The sequence below is a fragment of the Electrona antarctica genome (assembly GCF_951216825.1).
Source record: "Electrona antarctica genome assembly, chromosome: 13".
Classification (NCBI taxonomy): Eukaryota; Metazoa; Chordata; class Actinopteri; order Myctophiformes; family Myctophidae; genus Electrona; species Electrona antarctica.
The window spans coordinates 32434422-32451376 of NC_136794.1; the positions used below are offsets into that span (position 1 = coordinate 32434422).

Consider the following 16955-nt stretch of genomic DNA (forward strand, 5'->3'; position numbering starts at 1 on the left):
GTCGCGGGTTTGAGTCCCAAGCCCGTCGGACTTTGCCGCATGCCTGCATGTCTTCCCCCCATATCTCTCCCCATTTCTTATCTAATTACTGTATCAATAAATGAATGAATGAATTCATCGATAATTCCCATCTCTAAAAGCGACACGTGTCGAGGTTGTAGATCGGCTACTTTTCCTGAAAAGTAACGGTTTTGGACATTATGAGGTTTCCTCCCGACAGACGATATGATTGCATTTGTGTTTTGCAAAAATGTAAAAGAAGACATTTGGAAGTGTTAAATGGAAACCTTATGGACCCCCCCCCCCCCCACACACACACACACACACACACACACACACACACACACCTTGCGCATGCATATTGACTTGACTTGGCAGTCTAAAGAAACCTTTGACATGCGTTTGTATGCAGCTCGAGGTTCCTGGGGAATAAAAGGTAAGAAACAGGCAGTGGTTTGGAAGAATGAGGGCTGTGCTCTGCTGGGCTCCAAACCCCCTCTGGTTCCAAAACACCATTTGGTTGCAGTTGCAAGCTGGGGGAGTATAATATAGACTACAACAGATGGCTGCACAGAACCAGCAGAGTAATCTATTTCACTCTAAAAGCCATCATGTTAAAGCTTCAATAGACATACATAAATAAGTAGATACCTTGTTGAGACTTGGAGGCCAGGGTTCGATTCTGCCTCCATGCTTGGCACTCGGCATCAAAGGGTTGGATTGGGGTAAATCCCTGCGACATACTAGCGACCCCCGTTTAACCCATTTTGGGCGGGAACCCCTTTTGGTGTTAGCATTATGTTATGCTTTAGCTATTGAAAAATCGAAGAACCACAGAAACATACAGTAGCTTTTTCAGAAAACTGTCTGAAATGTGAACCTGGTGAAATGTGTTCATAATGAGCTTCCGCCGGTACTAATTGTCAAGTGGTCCGTCGGTGTCCTACCCGACTCTAGGGGTCTGCATGTGCCCATGGAAGAGTAAGGAGACCACCTCCAAAGTATGAGGTCAGTCCATTGCTCTCCCCAGGTTGGCAGAGGGAGTGTAGCGCCCAGAATTACATTAGATAATTGACACTGGGTGAGAAAATTGGGTTACAAATTTGTGGGATAAACATTTAAGAAGAAAAAAAGGATCATACTCTTCCACATAGATTGGTAAAATTAAATTTAAAAAAAACATTAAAATAAGGTCTGGTTTGCAGCTTTAATTTGACTCTTTGGAGTGTGAACCAAATGGACCCCTCCTTACGGGTTTATTTGGTTCCATTTGTACACTCCTGGAATTACAGATGGATAAATGAACCCTGGTGAGTGTACTGTGTAACAGACTGGATAAGGGGAGATATTCAGTCTTAAGCTGCATTGTAAATATAGCCGTCGACCGTTTTACCCCCAATTCCAAAGAAAGGATGCTGCATGTAGGAGTTTGGAGGAGTTTGAAATGTTCGAGGAGGGAACTCAGTGCTGTATCTCAGAAATAGTTGCGGCATGGAGATTCACTGCAGGTCTGCAGCACACTGAGAATTCAGCTTAAATGATCATTATGCATATTATGAACTACTTAAAAAACGAGTAGTAAGTTGGCCCCACTGTGTGTGTGTGTGTGTGTGTGTGTGTGTGTGTGTGTGTGTGTGTGTGTGTGTATATCTCAGTGTTTGCAGCAGGATGTAAGTTGGGCTAGCCTGGCGGGGGCCCCCAGGGGCCTCGGTGTGTGAGCCGCCATTAGGCTGATAGGGCTTGGCAGCTGTGGCGGGCTGAGTTAGTACTGCGCTCCAACCCTCCTCGTGGCCAGACCTAATTAAACCTAGACCTCAGCCCTAATTGAAAGATAATTAGCCGCGGGGGTTAGCTACAGTACCTTCAGCAGGGCTGCAGTAAGTGCTGGATTGTGTGACAGTACTTGTTTAAGTGATGGTTGTGTAAGTGACAGAGGGGTGGGCTGGTTGATTGAATATGCTATATGCCGAGTATCCCCAGCACTAAAAGAGTACCACGAATGCTGCCCCCCAGTGGGAATAAAAACCTATGATCCCGGTGGTAATGCCATGTTCTACCCAACACCAAGGCAGTACGGTCTTAGATTATGTCCATGTCGGATCATTCAACTGTAGCAGGAGGCAGTTATGGGAAATTCAGGCCGCTGCAATTAAAATTTCCTTCAGCGTTCGAATGCTTAATTTATGCTCCGCTGTATGACGGTGTCATGCACCGAAAATAGCAGTTATGCAAGCTCATAATGCATTGCGAGCTTGTATATCTGCTATTTTCAGCGCAGGGCACCGTCGTACAGGCATAGTATAAAACAAGCTTAAAGGAGTTTTGTCTTATCGCCAATCTTTGGTCTGAACTTTAAGAGTTTGTGAAACTCTTGTGAAATACTCTCCATTTACTCCAGATTTTCTTGACTTTTTCTGAAGGTAGCTCACTTTGTATCCAGCACACAATTGTCAGTCACATCTTCTCCAACAAGCAGGGTGTATTAGCCCAAAGAAATGGAGCCAAATGTATGGAGTCAGCCTGCATGAGCTTGACAGTTATATAGAATTTCACCATTCTCTATAAAGAAAAAGTAAAGTGACCTGTCTTTTTGCTCAGGGAGAGCGCAGGGCTCTGCCGAACTGTCCAGGCAGAGTGACTAGTCCTGTGTTTTCCCAATAAGCTTTACTGACAGCCTGACATATCCCAGGGCAGAGAGAGCTCTGATTCAGATATGTTTTATTCATCCTATTGACTTCACATCGTTGCTGCTGCTGTGGCATACGGCGTGAGAGAGAGAGCCTCTGAAAATGAGGCAAGGCGCTTGAGAGCGGAGGACAGGAGAGAAGAAACCTGTTGTGTTTACAGGCCAAGACAGCCCAGGCACGGCACTGCTGAGACAGCTGGGTGACACGCGCAATGTACTCATCACCGCGCCAACACACATCGGCGGCACGGTGAGTCTGAAACTACTCATTTACCTGCGAGATGGACAGGCAGGCATGTACGGCTGCGGCGGGCGTCTAAAATAGTTTATCAAAAAGTGTTTTGTATTTTTGTTTTTCTGCTGCATCATTCCCCGGTTTTGCCTCTTGAAACTGGTGAATGAGAGTGCTTTCTAACCAGCTCTGTCACACACACACACACACACACACACACACACACACACACACACACACACACACATACACACCGATCCGTTCCCCCGATATACCACTGGGCTTTGCAGTTTCTTTTCACTACCACTTTTTAAGTAGCTACGTGCTGTTGAGTTGACTATAGAAGCCAATTCCTGCAACACAGTAAAAATAAAAAGAGTATTTTTACCTCCCCAATTTATTCATTACGCCAATCCCCCCCATGGGCCGTGAGGATATTGCAAGTGGGCCCCCAAATAATTGTAGACATCTTCACCGATACAAATTATGTCACCAGACACTTCGGTTTCACCAGGAAGGCAGGAACACAGACACCCTGACCAACCTGTAGGAGTCACTAGTGCAGCGACAGAGTGCATACCCTATAGATGAAATCATGGCGCAGTGCCCTGTAGGCAATCAATACTGAGGTGTCAAGCTGCATTTAATGGTACAACTCAGCTATGGCTGTGCCCCCAGGGCACCCCTCCGTGGATTTGTCTATATGAACATGGGCAATTGTGTTAATTTGAGCACCTGGCCAAGCCAGAGGAGGACCGTGGAGAGAGGACTAGGAGCATAACTACTGAAAACAAAACAATTACTGAAACCAAATATGTAAGTACTGTCTAGAGTACATTCTATCTTGTCACTGTCGGGCAGAAACGTTATGTTCCAATGGATCCAATGTAGTTATTTAGTCACAAGCTTGTTAATATTTATAAAACTCACACACACGGGGCCATTTTCAACCCGACATCCCTATAACCTTTTTCAGGATTATTCATGTATTTGCCATGATGGTAAGATACTGTATAGGCATACTGAACTACTGCAAATAACTGAAGCCATACTGACATACAGTAGAGTTCCCTCTACGTTTGTCGTGATGTGGCCCGTACAGGGCCTGCCTGTACGGGACAATGCTCACGAGACCAGCGGACCCCTCATCTCCAGGCCCGTCACGCGGGGAGCTGCCGAAGCCTCGTCCAGGACAAAGCGTGACCAGGGAGACACTGCGGGCCTTGTTCCCCCCTCGCCTGGCTACTCATCAAGTGGGTGTTTGCTTACCGGGAGAGCCAGGGCCCCCCTGTGGGGAGGGGGCCAGTACACAGCCTCCTCACAGTTCAAGTCGACAATACACACAAACACACATTTGGACATGGATTCTGGATGATTCTTTCTGACCACCTATATCTAAATTATTACATGTTTTTAAGCATCAAAGGCTGGGCGAGGTCAACAAATTCTGATACCCAGCTGAAAAGGTGATACACTGAGTACATCATGTCTCAGACTCAAGGGAAATCTTATTTGTTTCTCAAATCGGACTGTCCATACTGTTATTTGCAAAGGATCAGATTGGATTTGTGTATTCAAACATCTTAGGACCATCTGCATTGGTTGCCATGGTAACTTTGTAACGATATAGGAGCGAGTCGGTGCAACGGTGTTGCTTGCCGTCATAGCCACTCTAGCTCACAAGTCCAAACGTGTTGTGAGCTTGTAGATCAGGTTCCAGTGTCTAAGTCTCCAGACTGAAATACATTTAGAAATCGAATTTGAATTGAATTTCAAAACCTGTAGTTATCTACACAAACTTACAAAAAGTTGACTTGACTTGATAAACCAAAAAGAAAAGTAAAAAAAAAAATCGCTCTCCCTGTTTCCTGTCTATTCCAGGAAAATATCTACAAATAGCACTGTGAAAATAGCTTCATATCTCCTACAGTATATGACAAAGGCTACTACCGACAGACGACAGTAATCATCTATTTTGTCTTGCAACCTATACTTGTGAGGTCGTGCATGTTATCCTTGTGTACTAGTATTTAAACATACAGTTTGTTGCAGGCATCGTACTTGGCGTTTCAAAGTGATTCTGAACGAAACACAGCTGTTTGGCATTCGATTAGGATCGCCTGCTATTCAATTATGAGCATACTCCTGTTGTCCAGGTCTTTCAAAATAGCTCAGAGGTGATGCAGTGGAATCCTATGAACAGGTAGAGCCCACGTTCAGAGAAAACGCATGGTCACGGCGCCAAACGCCCGTTGAGCTGAACCGCCGCACTAACAGAGTCAAGTATTCCCCTCTCTGTTCTTTGTTCATTTTTTTTTTTTTTTTTTGCCCCCCCTCCATCACCTTCACCGCACCCCCCACTGGCATCCGGCTAAATCTTGCCAACGTCCTTGCTCGTGCCCGCGGGTGAAACGGGCCATGTCGGACCTGAATCCATCAATCACTCAACGCTGGCTGGGAGGAGAGGAGGCCGTGGAAGCACAGAGGGAGGGAGGAGGAGAGGAGGCCGTGGAAGTACAGAGGGAGGGAGGGAGGAGAGGAGGCCGTGGAAGCACAGAGGGAGGGAGGAGAGGAGGCCGTGGAAGCACAGAGGGAGGGAGGAGGAGAGGAGGCCGTGGAAGCACAGAGGGAGGGAGGAGGAGAGGAGGCCGTGGAAGCACAGAGGGAGGGAGGAGAAGAGGAGGCCGTGGAAGTACAGAGGGAGGGAGGAGGAGAGGAGGCCGTGGAAGCACAGAGGGAGGGAGGAGAGGAGAGGAGGCCGTGGAAGCACAGAGGGAGGGAGGAGAGGAGGCCGTGGAAGCACAGAGGGAGGGAGGAGGAGAGGAGGCCGTGGAAGCACAGAGGGAGGGAGGAGGAGAGGAGGCCGTGGAAGCACAGAGGGAGGGAGGAGGAGAGGAGGCCGTGGAAGCACAGAGGGAGGGGAGGAGAGGAGGCCGTGGAAGCACAGAGGGAGGGAGGAGGAGAGGAGGCCGTGGAAGCACAGAGGGAGGGAGGAGGAGAGGAGGCCGTGGAAGCACAGAGGGAGGGAGGAGGAGAGGAGGCCGTGGAAGCACAGAGGGAGGGAGGAGGAGAGGAGGCCGTGGAAGCACAGAGGGAGGGGAGGAGAGGAGGCCGTGGAAGCACAGAGGGAGGGAGGAGGAGAGGAGGCCGTGGCAGCACAGAGGGAGGGGAGGAGGAGAGGAGGCCGTGGAAGCACAGAGGGAGGGGAGGAGGAGAGGAGGCCGTGGAAGCACAGAGGGAGGGAGGAGGAGAGGAGGCCGTGGAAGCACAGAGGGAGGGAGGAGGAGAGGAGGCCGTGGAAGCACAGAGGGAGGGAGGAGGAGAGGAGGCCGTGGAAGCACAGAGGGAGGGAGGAGGAGAGGAGGCCGTGGAAGCACAGAGGGAGGGAGGAGAGGAGGCCGTGGAAGCACAGAGGGAGGGAGGAGGAGAGGAGGCCGTGGAAGTACAGAGGGAGGGAGGAGGAGAGGAGGCCGTGGAAGCACAGAGGGAGGGAGGAGAGGAGGCCGTGGAAGCACAGAGGGAGGGAGGAGAGGAGGCCGTGGAAGCAGAGGGAGGGAGGAGAGGAGGCCGTGGAAGCAGAGGGAGGGGAGGAGAGGAGGCCGTGGAAGCAGAGGGAGGGGAGGAGGAGAGGAGGCCGTGGAAGTACAGAGGGAGGGAGGAGGAGAGGAGGCCGTGGAAGCACAGAGGGAGGGAGGAGAGGAGGCCGTGGAAGCACAGAGGGAGGGAGGAGAGGAGGCCGTGGAAGCAGAGGGAGGGAGGAGAGGAGGCCGTGGAAGCAGAGGGAGGGGAGGAGAGGAGGCCGTGGAAGCAGAGGGAGGGGAGGAGGAGAGGAGGCCGTGGAAGCACAGAGGGAGGGAGGAGAGGAGGCCGTGGAAGCACAGAGGGAGGGAGGAGAGGAGGCCGTGGAAGCACAGAGGGAGGGAGGAGAGGAGGCCGTGGAAGCAGAGGGAGGGGAGGAGAGGAGGCCGTGGAAGCAGAGGGAGGGGAGGAGAGGAGGCCGTGGAAGCAGAGGGAGGGGAGGAGGAGAGGAGGCCGTGGAAGCACAGAGGGAGGGAGGAGGAGAGGAGGCCGTGGAAGTACAGAGGGAGGGAGGAGGAGAGGAGGCCGTGGAAGTACAGAGGGAGGGAGGAGGAGAGGAGGCCGTGGAAGCACAGAGGGAGGGGGAGAGGAGGCCGTGGAAGCGCAGAGGGAGGGAGGGCTGGGAGGAGAGGAGGCCGTGGAAGCGCAGAGGGAGGGAGGTGCTGGCTGTGCATGGAGGGGGCTGAGGAAGGACACTGGTTCAAAATGAGGAACAGTTTATATATACACCTGGGTCCAATGAATAAATAAAAAAGGCTATTAAAAAATAGGCGATCTACAAGATCTGCTATTTCCGAAAAATGCCTGGTGCAACGATCTTTTCAAATAGCTGTCCGCAGCCAAATACTTAATCAATTTGGGGGATCCTTGACATGAAAATGTCAAGGATGTCAATGAGAACCATTGGACTAGACTAGAGCAAAGCCAACTGAGGATTTCCCGCACTATCCCTCATCTCCCTTCCTTCCTCCCTCTCTCTCTCTCGGGCTAAACAGCCAGTAGAAACTTCAGCTTTCATGTCTTCCCAGACTCTCCAGTCAGCTGTCAAGTCACCGGAGAGGAGCTTGGCTGATTCTAATCAAAAGATTTACAGAGGCAAACAGACATCTCTGAGGAGAGGAGAGGAAGAGGATAGGAAAGGAGAGGACAGGAGAGAAAAAAAGGTTCTCTGCGTGTGTGTCCCGTGCCGTGCCGTCCTGTGGGCTCTGCAGAATGAAGTGTTCCTGTCATAGTCCAAGCTCCCCCCTGGGCTGCAGCTGATTAATTGTGCGTCCAGCTCCTGTGATAGCGGCCACTTTAACCAAGGCTCCTGGGACGCTCACCCATGTCCCCTCCGCTCCCATCCCTGCCAAAAGACACCTCGCCTCCCCTCCCCAGCACCTGCCTGCATACCGGCCCCTGAGTCTCCCTGGTTAAAATTAGAGAACACACACACACACACACACACACACACACCACACACCACACACCACACAACACACACACTCCATTTTCCTCTCTCTCTCTCCCTCTGTCTCACTCTGGCTGCTACAAATGATCTTACATCAGCACCCCGTTCACCTTGCCATGGGGAGGTAATGTCTCTCTGCAGGAGAGGGGGGTTAGAACAAAGGAAGGGAGCCGAAAAAGAAAACTCAGCGTGATGCACAGCATGATGCCTCTTGTATGTTTACTTGATGTATACTTTGAGCGTGTGTACGTACGTGTGTGTGTGTGTGTGTGTGTGTGTGTGTGCATTACGGTGTGTGTGTGTGTGTGTGTGTGTGTGTGTGTGTATGCATTACGGTGCGTGTGTGAGTGCGCGGATGTATGACTATATGCGTTTGTGTGAGTATGTGTGCCTGCATGTGCGTGAATGCATGTATGCGTGAATGCATGTATGCGTGCGTGCCTATGCACATGTGTGTGCGTGTGTGTGTGTCTAATGTCTATACGGTATATGCACATGCATGTGGGGGAGGGGTGTGTGTGTTAAGGTATATGCACGTGTGTGTGTGTGTGTGTGTGTGTGTGTGTGTGTGTGTGTGTGTGTGTGTGTGTGTGTGTGACTGAGATGAAGCACCCCTGTCTGGCGTAAACGGCCCTCCGCAGCGGGATGGCACAGGGGGAAATGACAGAGTTGACTTTGCACCTGGATTGCATCTTTGTTACCCAGCCCCCCCCCCCCCCCCCCCCCCCCACACACACACACACACACACACACTCAGACCTCACCATAACCTGCACTTCATCATCCTTGTTGTCGGCCAGAAACCTCTTATCTCAATATTTTATGTTTTTTTCCCTAATTAACACCCAACTTGTTCATACTACTAAAGCGTCACAAAAGAAAACATAAAAAGTAGCAGATCTATAAGGTCGAAATGCAGCGCAAAATGTTGCGCGAAGCGACAATTTTGGGCTTATAGATCTGCTACGTTTGATGCTTTTGAATTTGAATCCTGAAAAGTAACAGTTTTTTGGATATAATATGAGGTTTCTAACCGGCAGATGATGTATTATCGTACCCAAACCTTGTATGTACAAAACATGTTCCAATGGATCCAATGTAAGTTATTATTTTGTCACAAGCTCTTGTTAATCTTTGGTACTTAAAAATACATTACAGTACAATACAGTACAGTGTGGTGTTCATTTACAAATGAAATGTACAAGGTGTCTGCCCGACAGCGACGATATACCATGTAATTTAATACTGACTGATACCTGTTCCTGAGTGTTCATTTAACTCTGAGAGTGTACAAACGGTTACATTTGTACCCTCTCAAGAGTTATACAAATGGATAAATTAAAGCTGCCATCTGGGACTTAGTCTAATGAATAAAACATAATTTAAATCAATCTGTATGGTAAAGTATGTTAATACAATGTGCAGTGGTTGGAGGTGGTCTCTCCAATCTTCCATTGAGAAATGTAGACCCTGGTTGACAAGTAGTACTGTCTGAAGTTCAAGGGGCAATATCTCCTCTGTCCGTCTTGGCTCAATGTTAGATACAGTAACTGATTGTTCATTTAGGAACCAAATAGACCATGCAATACCGGGTGTGTGAAGAAATGGGTTTACAAATGGTTCCATATGGAAATGAACACTGAGGTTTTTCCAGTGCATTTTGGGGTCCCCAAAGATACAAATCGTATCAAATGGGGGTCCGTGGCCTAAATGGTGCTGTATGTTTCCGGGATTTTGAAAAGGAAAGAAAAAAAAGAATCACACCCGTGTGAACTGAGCGGTGCATAGCCGTACTCCAAACAGACATATCGTACTCCAAACAGACAGACGTATATACAGACATACGCACCCGGCCAGTCATTGCAGAGGATACGCACCGCTAAAAAGGGGAGAAAATAAAGTGCCACTGAGCAATGCCCTAGCGCTGCATCCAGGTATAATGGATTTGTGTTGTTACCGCGCAGACATCGCTCATAAACTCAACACAATATCGCCTTTCACTAACGACCTCCACAGCACCGCTCTGGAGTAAAATGCTCCTTTACGCTCCACCGCTGTCAAGCAGCGAAGATTTCGCTGCTTTTCTACACAGTGAACAAAGACTGTCATACTCAGCATTGACACCCCCACACCCACACACACACACACACACCCACACACACACTCCCTCCCTCCTCCCCTGGCAGGCTGCAGAGCAGTAGCATCCACCGGGGCAGCAGCTATATCGCCAGCCCGCAAAAAACCTCCTCCAAGGTCAATTGCCTTTTCCCCTCCTCTCATTCTGTGCTTTATGTACCTTCACATCCAGGGGAAAGAGAGGAGTGCTGCTGCGCTATTTCTGCTCTGCTGCAAGGTGACTGCTGACTTACAGTATACACACAGGCTGGCATACGCCAACGACGACGACGGCCCGCTGGGTTGGCACACACACACACATGCGGGGGACGCAAGGGACACAGAGTTCACGTGTGTCTGTTAAATCGTCACTTCTTATAATGTCTGGCACCTTTTGTGCAGTCATTTCCCAATGTTGATTATTGATATTGATGTTGATATTGAACACAAGTGCACAACTACATTTACTTGATGGCATCAATCCAATGCAAAAGGTTAGTGAGATATAGTCAGTGTATGTACAGTGAGGAGGGGAGGGGGGACCATCACTTGGTTAAGAGTTGAACGAAATAACTGAGGGAAAGCAGCGGTTCCTGGATCTGGCGGTTGAGTTCTAGAGACATCTAGCCTTTTTGCCTCTGTAAACGGTTGGGATGGAACAGTCCGGTCAGGGTGGGAGGCATCCATAATCATACTAAGGGCCGATTCATACTCCTATTTTAGAGCCGAATAAAAGTCGGTTCGACTCTGTAGAGCCTACAATGTGACGTCATTTGAGGTTCGGGGGGGCGGGTACCGTCCTAAAGTCGGCTCTTCGGTGCTACTGAAAATTTCTGACGAGCCGAAATCATTTCGGCACTACAGCGCCGAAACAGCGGTAAAATAGGAGTATGAATCGGCCCTAAGGGCCTTAGACCGGCAGTGTTGTTTGTAGATATACTCAGTTGAGTCACTCAACTGATGGTAATGAAGGGAGATCAAAAGCAGTTGTTCATTAAAGACTCTGACCTTTGCCATTTTCACTTAACAGTTAACACTAACCTTAACCTCCTCACCCATAAATGCCAATTCCTAATGTCCTGTATATTTTTACTAATTATCTCAGCCAGGCCATTTTGTGTTTGCCCCCTGTCCATGTGTCCCGTGTGTCTGTCTGACTGCTGTGCAATGCTCATCTCTGACAAATTTTCATATTCCATTGCCAATGGCTATGAAAAGAAAAGAAAGAACACTGGGTTCAAAAGCCCCCAGTGTTCAATCAAACCCAAATTTGAATATAAACAACGCAGAGCCAAAAGCACTTACACCAGATTAGGTACAAATTACCTTTTGATGTGACAATGACCGCCAAACAAGGTTTTGACTACGGTGGAGAGGACAATTTTTGCCCCTCCTATATACAGGTTTAATGTTTGTTTTTAGTTCAATGTTTGTTTTAGAAACACCATTGACAATGAAGGGAAAATGTACGTCATATTGTCCCTCATTTCGTCATATTGTCTCTTTATTGTTAATAATGGCATTTAATGTTTGTGTTGGCATCGTTTGTTTTACATCATCATTACATCACCTAATCAACACGAGTTAGACTTTAATATATTAGCGCCCCTCACTTCACATGGGTGTGATTTTTTTGTTATTTATTTGACAAGAAAGCCATATACACTGAATCCAAATCAACCACAAATTGTGATCGCATTTTGAGGGGCCATAATAGAGCACACCTACAAAAGCACTTTCACTTCTGCCCATAGGCAGGATCAGTATGTTGTGTAGCCTGCCCTATGGGCTCCATTATCGTCACCGCTAAACCCCTTATCCCTAAACTTCTTTGCCTTTTTCTACTATTTTGAAAAACATTTTTGAATAGTTCAACTAGCCAATCTACATTGACACGTTGTGAGCTTGTAGACTGGCCATTTTAACTATTCAAAAATGTTTTGCAAAATAGTAAAAAAAGGCAAAGAAGTTTAGGGATAAGGGGTTTAGCGGTGACGAAAATGGAGCCCTATGTCTACCCAGCTTGCTCTTCCCCTGACTACACATGCCTGGCTAACCAACACAGCCTGGCGGAGATATGCGCTCTAAGGAGTTCAATATCTGGTTTTAAATAAATACCATGGTCCGCACGCACGCACACTAAGAGCTGCAACAAACTAATTTATTACAGGTCACTCACAACTGCAACTCAAAGCTCATGGAATGGCCTGTAAGCTTAGATGCTCCATAGCCAAAAGAACAGATCTATAACCTAACAAACCATTGCAACATGACGCACAGAGCAATAGCTACAATATCCCGACTTGTTTTTCTATTTATTCAAGCGCAAAAAAACAGACAAATCAAGATTTTAAGCAGGACGCATGCATGCTCCGCAGGCCGTCTCCAATATCACTCAAAACCCAGTCTGTAATTACATTGTAAATGCAGATTAGCTATGAATATTTTAAATGAAGATTAGGCTACTAAAAGGAGAGAGAGAGAGAGAGAGAGAGAGAGAGAGAGAGAGAGAATAAATGGGCTAGAATCCAGCCTCTTGGCACACCCACACACACAAAAACACAAGACACGCTTGTCTAAGGTGGAGCCACGCTTTCCTGGAAAAGTTGTCAGCCTGTTATCATCCTTTTATTTTCTCGCTATATTATTAACTTCGGGAAAGAGAAATAATAAAAATGAGAATAAAGCAAATCACTCTGGCTTGGCAAGCTGTCGCTTCAGAAAGAATAAACGAGGCAGACCCCCGCCAAAAGACTTCACATGTATAAAGCCACAATTATCTTTTGACTTTCATTCAAAACATGGTGGTAATGAGTGTGTCTTGGCAAAGATTAGCCATATTCCTATTGTTACTTAATTCGCACTCTTTTGCGGGAGTTTACAATGCAAAGGATGACAACTGGGGGAGGTTCACCGCAGGGTGAGACAGAGAGAAACTCTGCAGCGGTCTATTTAGGCTGTCAATCATTCTCTCTCTCTCTCTCGCTCTCTACATATCCAACGCACACACAGAGTAGACGCGTTCTCCACGCGCTCAGACATAGGCCCCCCTGGCAGTTCTTAAACCTTCAACATGCACTTGTCAAAAAGGCCAATGGAGTGTGGGTGGAGCCTGGGAGAGAGAGAGCGGGGGAAGAGGAGAGAGAAGGGGACCTTAAATGGATTCAGTGGAAAGACAAGCGTTTGGACTCTCAATATCTGTATAGTTTGCACGAGTTCAGCCGCATGTGCAGAATGGGAGAGAAGACTCTGAGGACTTCCCCTGATGTTACAACAAGCTACTCGTTTCTCTCCCTTTAATGGATATGGTCGTCGACTTCTTCTACATCATGTTTGGCAAAGTTGTCATCTCTCACTCCAACTTGAAAAAGCTACGCACACGTAGGCAGTAGGCCTACATTTAGGCCTATATCAAATTCACTCTGTTTTGTGAGACACAAGAAAGCTATTAGAGAGAGCCTTCAGAGGGAGACGGTGGTGGAGAGAGAATAACAAACCTCATCAAATGTGCATGGTAGTCTTTAATTGTCCTGCAAACCGAACTTCACATATGCCACACATACAATTTACAATTTGCATTTTATATAGGCCGGCTATTACGAGGGCGCTTCTCCAAATCCAATTATGACATCGTCCTCCAAAGACATTTTAAAGATGCACCGTCAAAGTTAAACCCATGCATGTTATGTCACATGTATCCAGCTGATGGATGTCGGCGTGCTACGTGTAAAGGTCACACGGGATGTGATCCAATCATTTCCGCGGGCCAAAGACAATTTCCGACGGTTACAAACCCCACGACCAGCAAATCAAAATGCAGTAGAAGATGACAGGACACAAACTATGGAATCTAATCAGGAGGAAACCATTCCTTCATGGTACTGTATATGGGATTGCATGTGTCTGGGAGGAACATTGGCCAAAAGAAATAGCAGATCTACAAGTTAATAACAGCATATCTACAAGCTCACGAGTGATACCAAACTCTCGCCAAAGAGATTGGGTTCAGAAGGTGAGAAGCGGTCCAAGTACGTTATAGAGGGGTTTAAGTGGTTAACTGAAGCCTTGCACCGTTTTTATTATTCATCTGCATCATTGGGGCAATGGGTAAAAAACCTCCAAGCGTAGAAAAACAATTAAAATGGCAGAACAGAAACAGCTTCCTATTTCTGCTGTATTAAACCCCTCTGGAGCACTAGTGTTTTCCGCACACCGTGTGGCACGCGCGCACAGCGCCACACACACACACACACACACACAGTATGCATGCAGTATGCATATATCACACACACTGTACACACACACACACACACACACACAGTCACACACACACACACACACACACACAGTATGCATATAGGGGAGACCCAGTGAGGCAGAGAGAGAGAGGAGGTGAGTGTGGAGTGATTCACACTCCCCCGGCCCAGGGAAGTGGATCACCACCGAATCAAAGGCAGCTATTCTTTGCAATAAAACGCCAGAGACATAGAGGTCAGACCGCCTTTCACGGGCGACAACAGGAGGAGATATGGCTGTGAGAGGGCTTTGTGTGATGGCCGTGCTGTGTGGGCCCGGGCCGGTGGCAAATGTGACACGAATCGATTCTCTCCAACGCTCAGATATGAAAGAAAGAAAGAGTCCAGTAGTCTCCATCTCTTAGTAAAACTCGAGCCACACAAAAGGTGTGGGGAGAATATGACAGTGCTCAGTGCTGTGGAACTGAAATGACAGGTCTTGCTTGTCTTGGTTGCACGCCAGTGTCTCTCTCGACACCAAATAGCTGATCTTCAAGCTCACAGTGCATCAACAGCTATGCACTGTGAGCTTGTAGATCGGCTATTTTTGGTGAGACAGAAATGATGCGCAACTATTAAGTATTCATCTCATTACACACGGCACGAACACATTTCACCCTAGACACTCCAAGTGCGCACACGCATACTCCATGCACCCAGGCACAGATGCACGCATGCACACACACCTCTTTAATGACAAAGAATGTAATATATGACTATATGAAAAGACGGATGTAATCTCTCAAAGAATGATGACGTTTCCATCCCTTGCCTTTCTGTCTCTTTCTCACTGACAGGACTTAATCCGCGTTTAAGCCGATTAACACCGTGATATTTGTATTATCTGCTCCAGTCTGCCTTCGTCGGGTCCCCCTCCCTCCCCATGTACCCCACACAGTGAAATTGTAAATGCCACAATATTCACAACCCAGCTCTAGAGTGTAGCAGGTAACTATACTAGTACTCGGTCCTGGGTACTATAAAAAATGAAAAATGAAAGTCAACGCTATGTTAAATTCAACCAGGCTAAGCAGACAATCACAGTATATGCGTATATCCTATATGAATACCCAGTAATTTAGCCTACATTTTACTCTCATACAACAATCTATTTCTGACATTTGCTCAATTGGTCCACATCTGCAACAGCACAATGTGCCGTGCGTAATGGTCAAACCAAACGTAAAGCCTATACACCGAGAGCCCACCCAGATTGAATTTTAATCTCCTAATTCAATCAACGTAGTTCGCTTCGGGCAGTAGTACAGCGCAATTTGACTTTGATTAAAGCGGAGGTTATAGTATAAGGTGCTGGTGGGCGAGTGGCTCCACAGATAACGCATCACGGGGCATATAGCCTAAAACATCAAATAAGAACTACTATCCAGTTCATGGTGATAATACTAATTACAAGCGCACTGATGGATTCGTGGTCATATGAGACGGGAGGCATGGGTCGATGAAGAATCCGTCTGTCTGGCCTTTTGGAAAAGACTGAGAAATATCTGGAAAATAAAGTGAATATAGCTTCCCGTCAGCGAGGATATTTCCCCTTGTCCATGTCTGTCTGAAAACACTGACTGACATGCGTGCAAACCTTTTGGGTTATCACTTATTGATCAATAGGAAAGTGCTATAACGTCTCCACTTACAGACACCTGCCTCCCTCACTCATAAATCTCTCTTCCTCAGTCTCTCCTGCCAGAGCAAATGCGCGTACACGCACGCACACTCACAGGTGTTATCATAACACACACACACACAGAGACTGAGAGAGAGAGCGCTGCTGCATTAAAAACGTATTGCTATTGACAATGCTATAGACTCAAAGCTGTAAGCCCGTTATGTGCAACAAGCTTTGCTGGCCAATCTAATACTGAATACAGTTATTGATCGCTGTTTTTCATGGTAACCGAGTCACTAAGGAAAAGTCAGCGGACAACTTTTGAAGCGTATACCCACAGTAGGCTACCCACTGAAAACAAACACACGCACAATGCAATGCCAGCTCAACGTCCGTCTAGCTATCCATCCAGTTTAATGTGACGCAAGCTTGCTGCTTCTCCACCTTGCACACGTGTGGCGAATGGTTCAATATGCCCTCTATTATTCTCTCCAAATTCAATTGTGCCTCCCAGTGCGTGGAAACAATTTAATTGCGTTCATTCAGTGGTTGCAGAAAATCCACAGGCTGTCACAAAACCTTTGATTTTCTTTCGTCGTCCCGACTTGGATGAGGCAATATAGTGCTGCTGCTACTACTACGTCTTTCCGAAAACCAGAGTCCAACGTTGCCCCTTTTCTTTACAGGGCAAAGATTACCATTTGTTATGAAGGGACATTAGACACTGGTTTTATTTTACTTTCACAGAGGAAACAAAAAGGGCAGCAGAAAAGGCAGGCTGGCTGCAGAGTGCAGACCCTCTTATAGTTAAAATACAATCTAAATACATCTAAATAAATGCCCTCTCAGGCAGAGGTGGTATTATATCGTGACAATTTCTGTGATTAATTCATTATTATTGGTAAGTTTCCCCACACTTGAACACTTGGCTCCGTGCGCACTGACTGCTCTGTACGCGCACCCGCGGAGAGGAG

General features: G+C 47.4%; 1 protein-coding gene across 2 annotated transcripts in view; it reads right to left on the reverse strand.

Annotated features, from left to right (window-relative positions):
* The window catches only part of erbb4b (erb-b2 receptor tyrosine kinase 4b), a 451213-nt gene that overhangs the window by 434055 nt on the left and 203 nt on the right, over positions 1 to 16955 (reverse strand). The gene's annotated exons all lie outside the window — the stretch shown is intronic.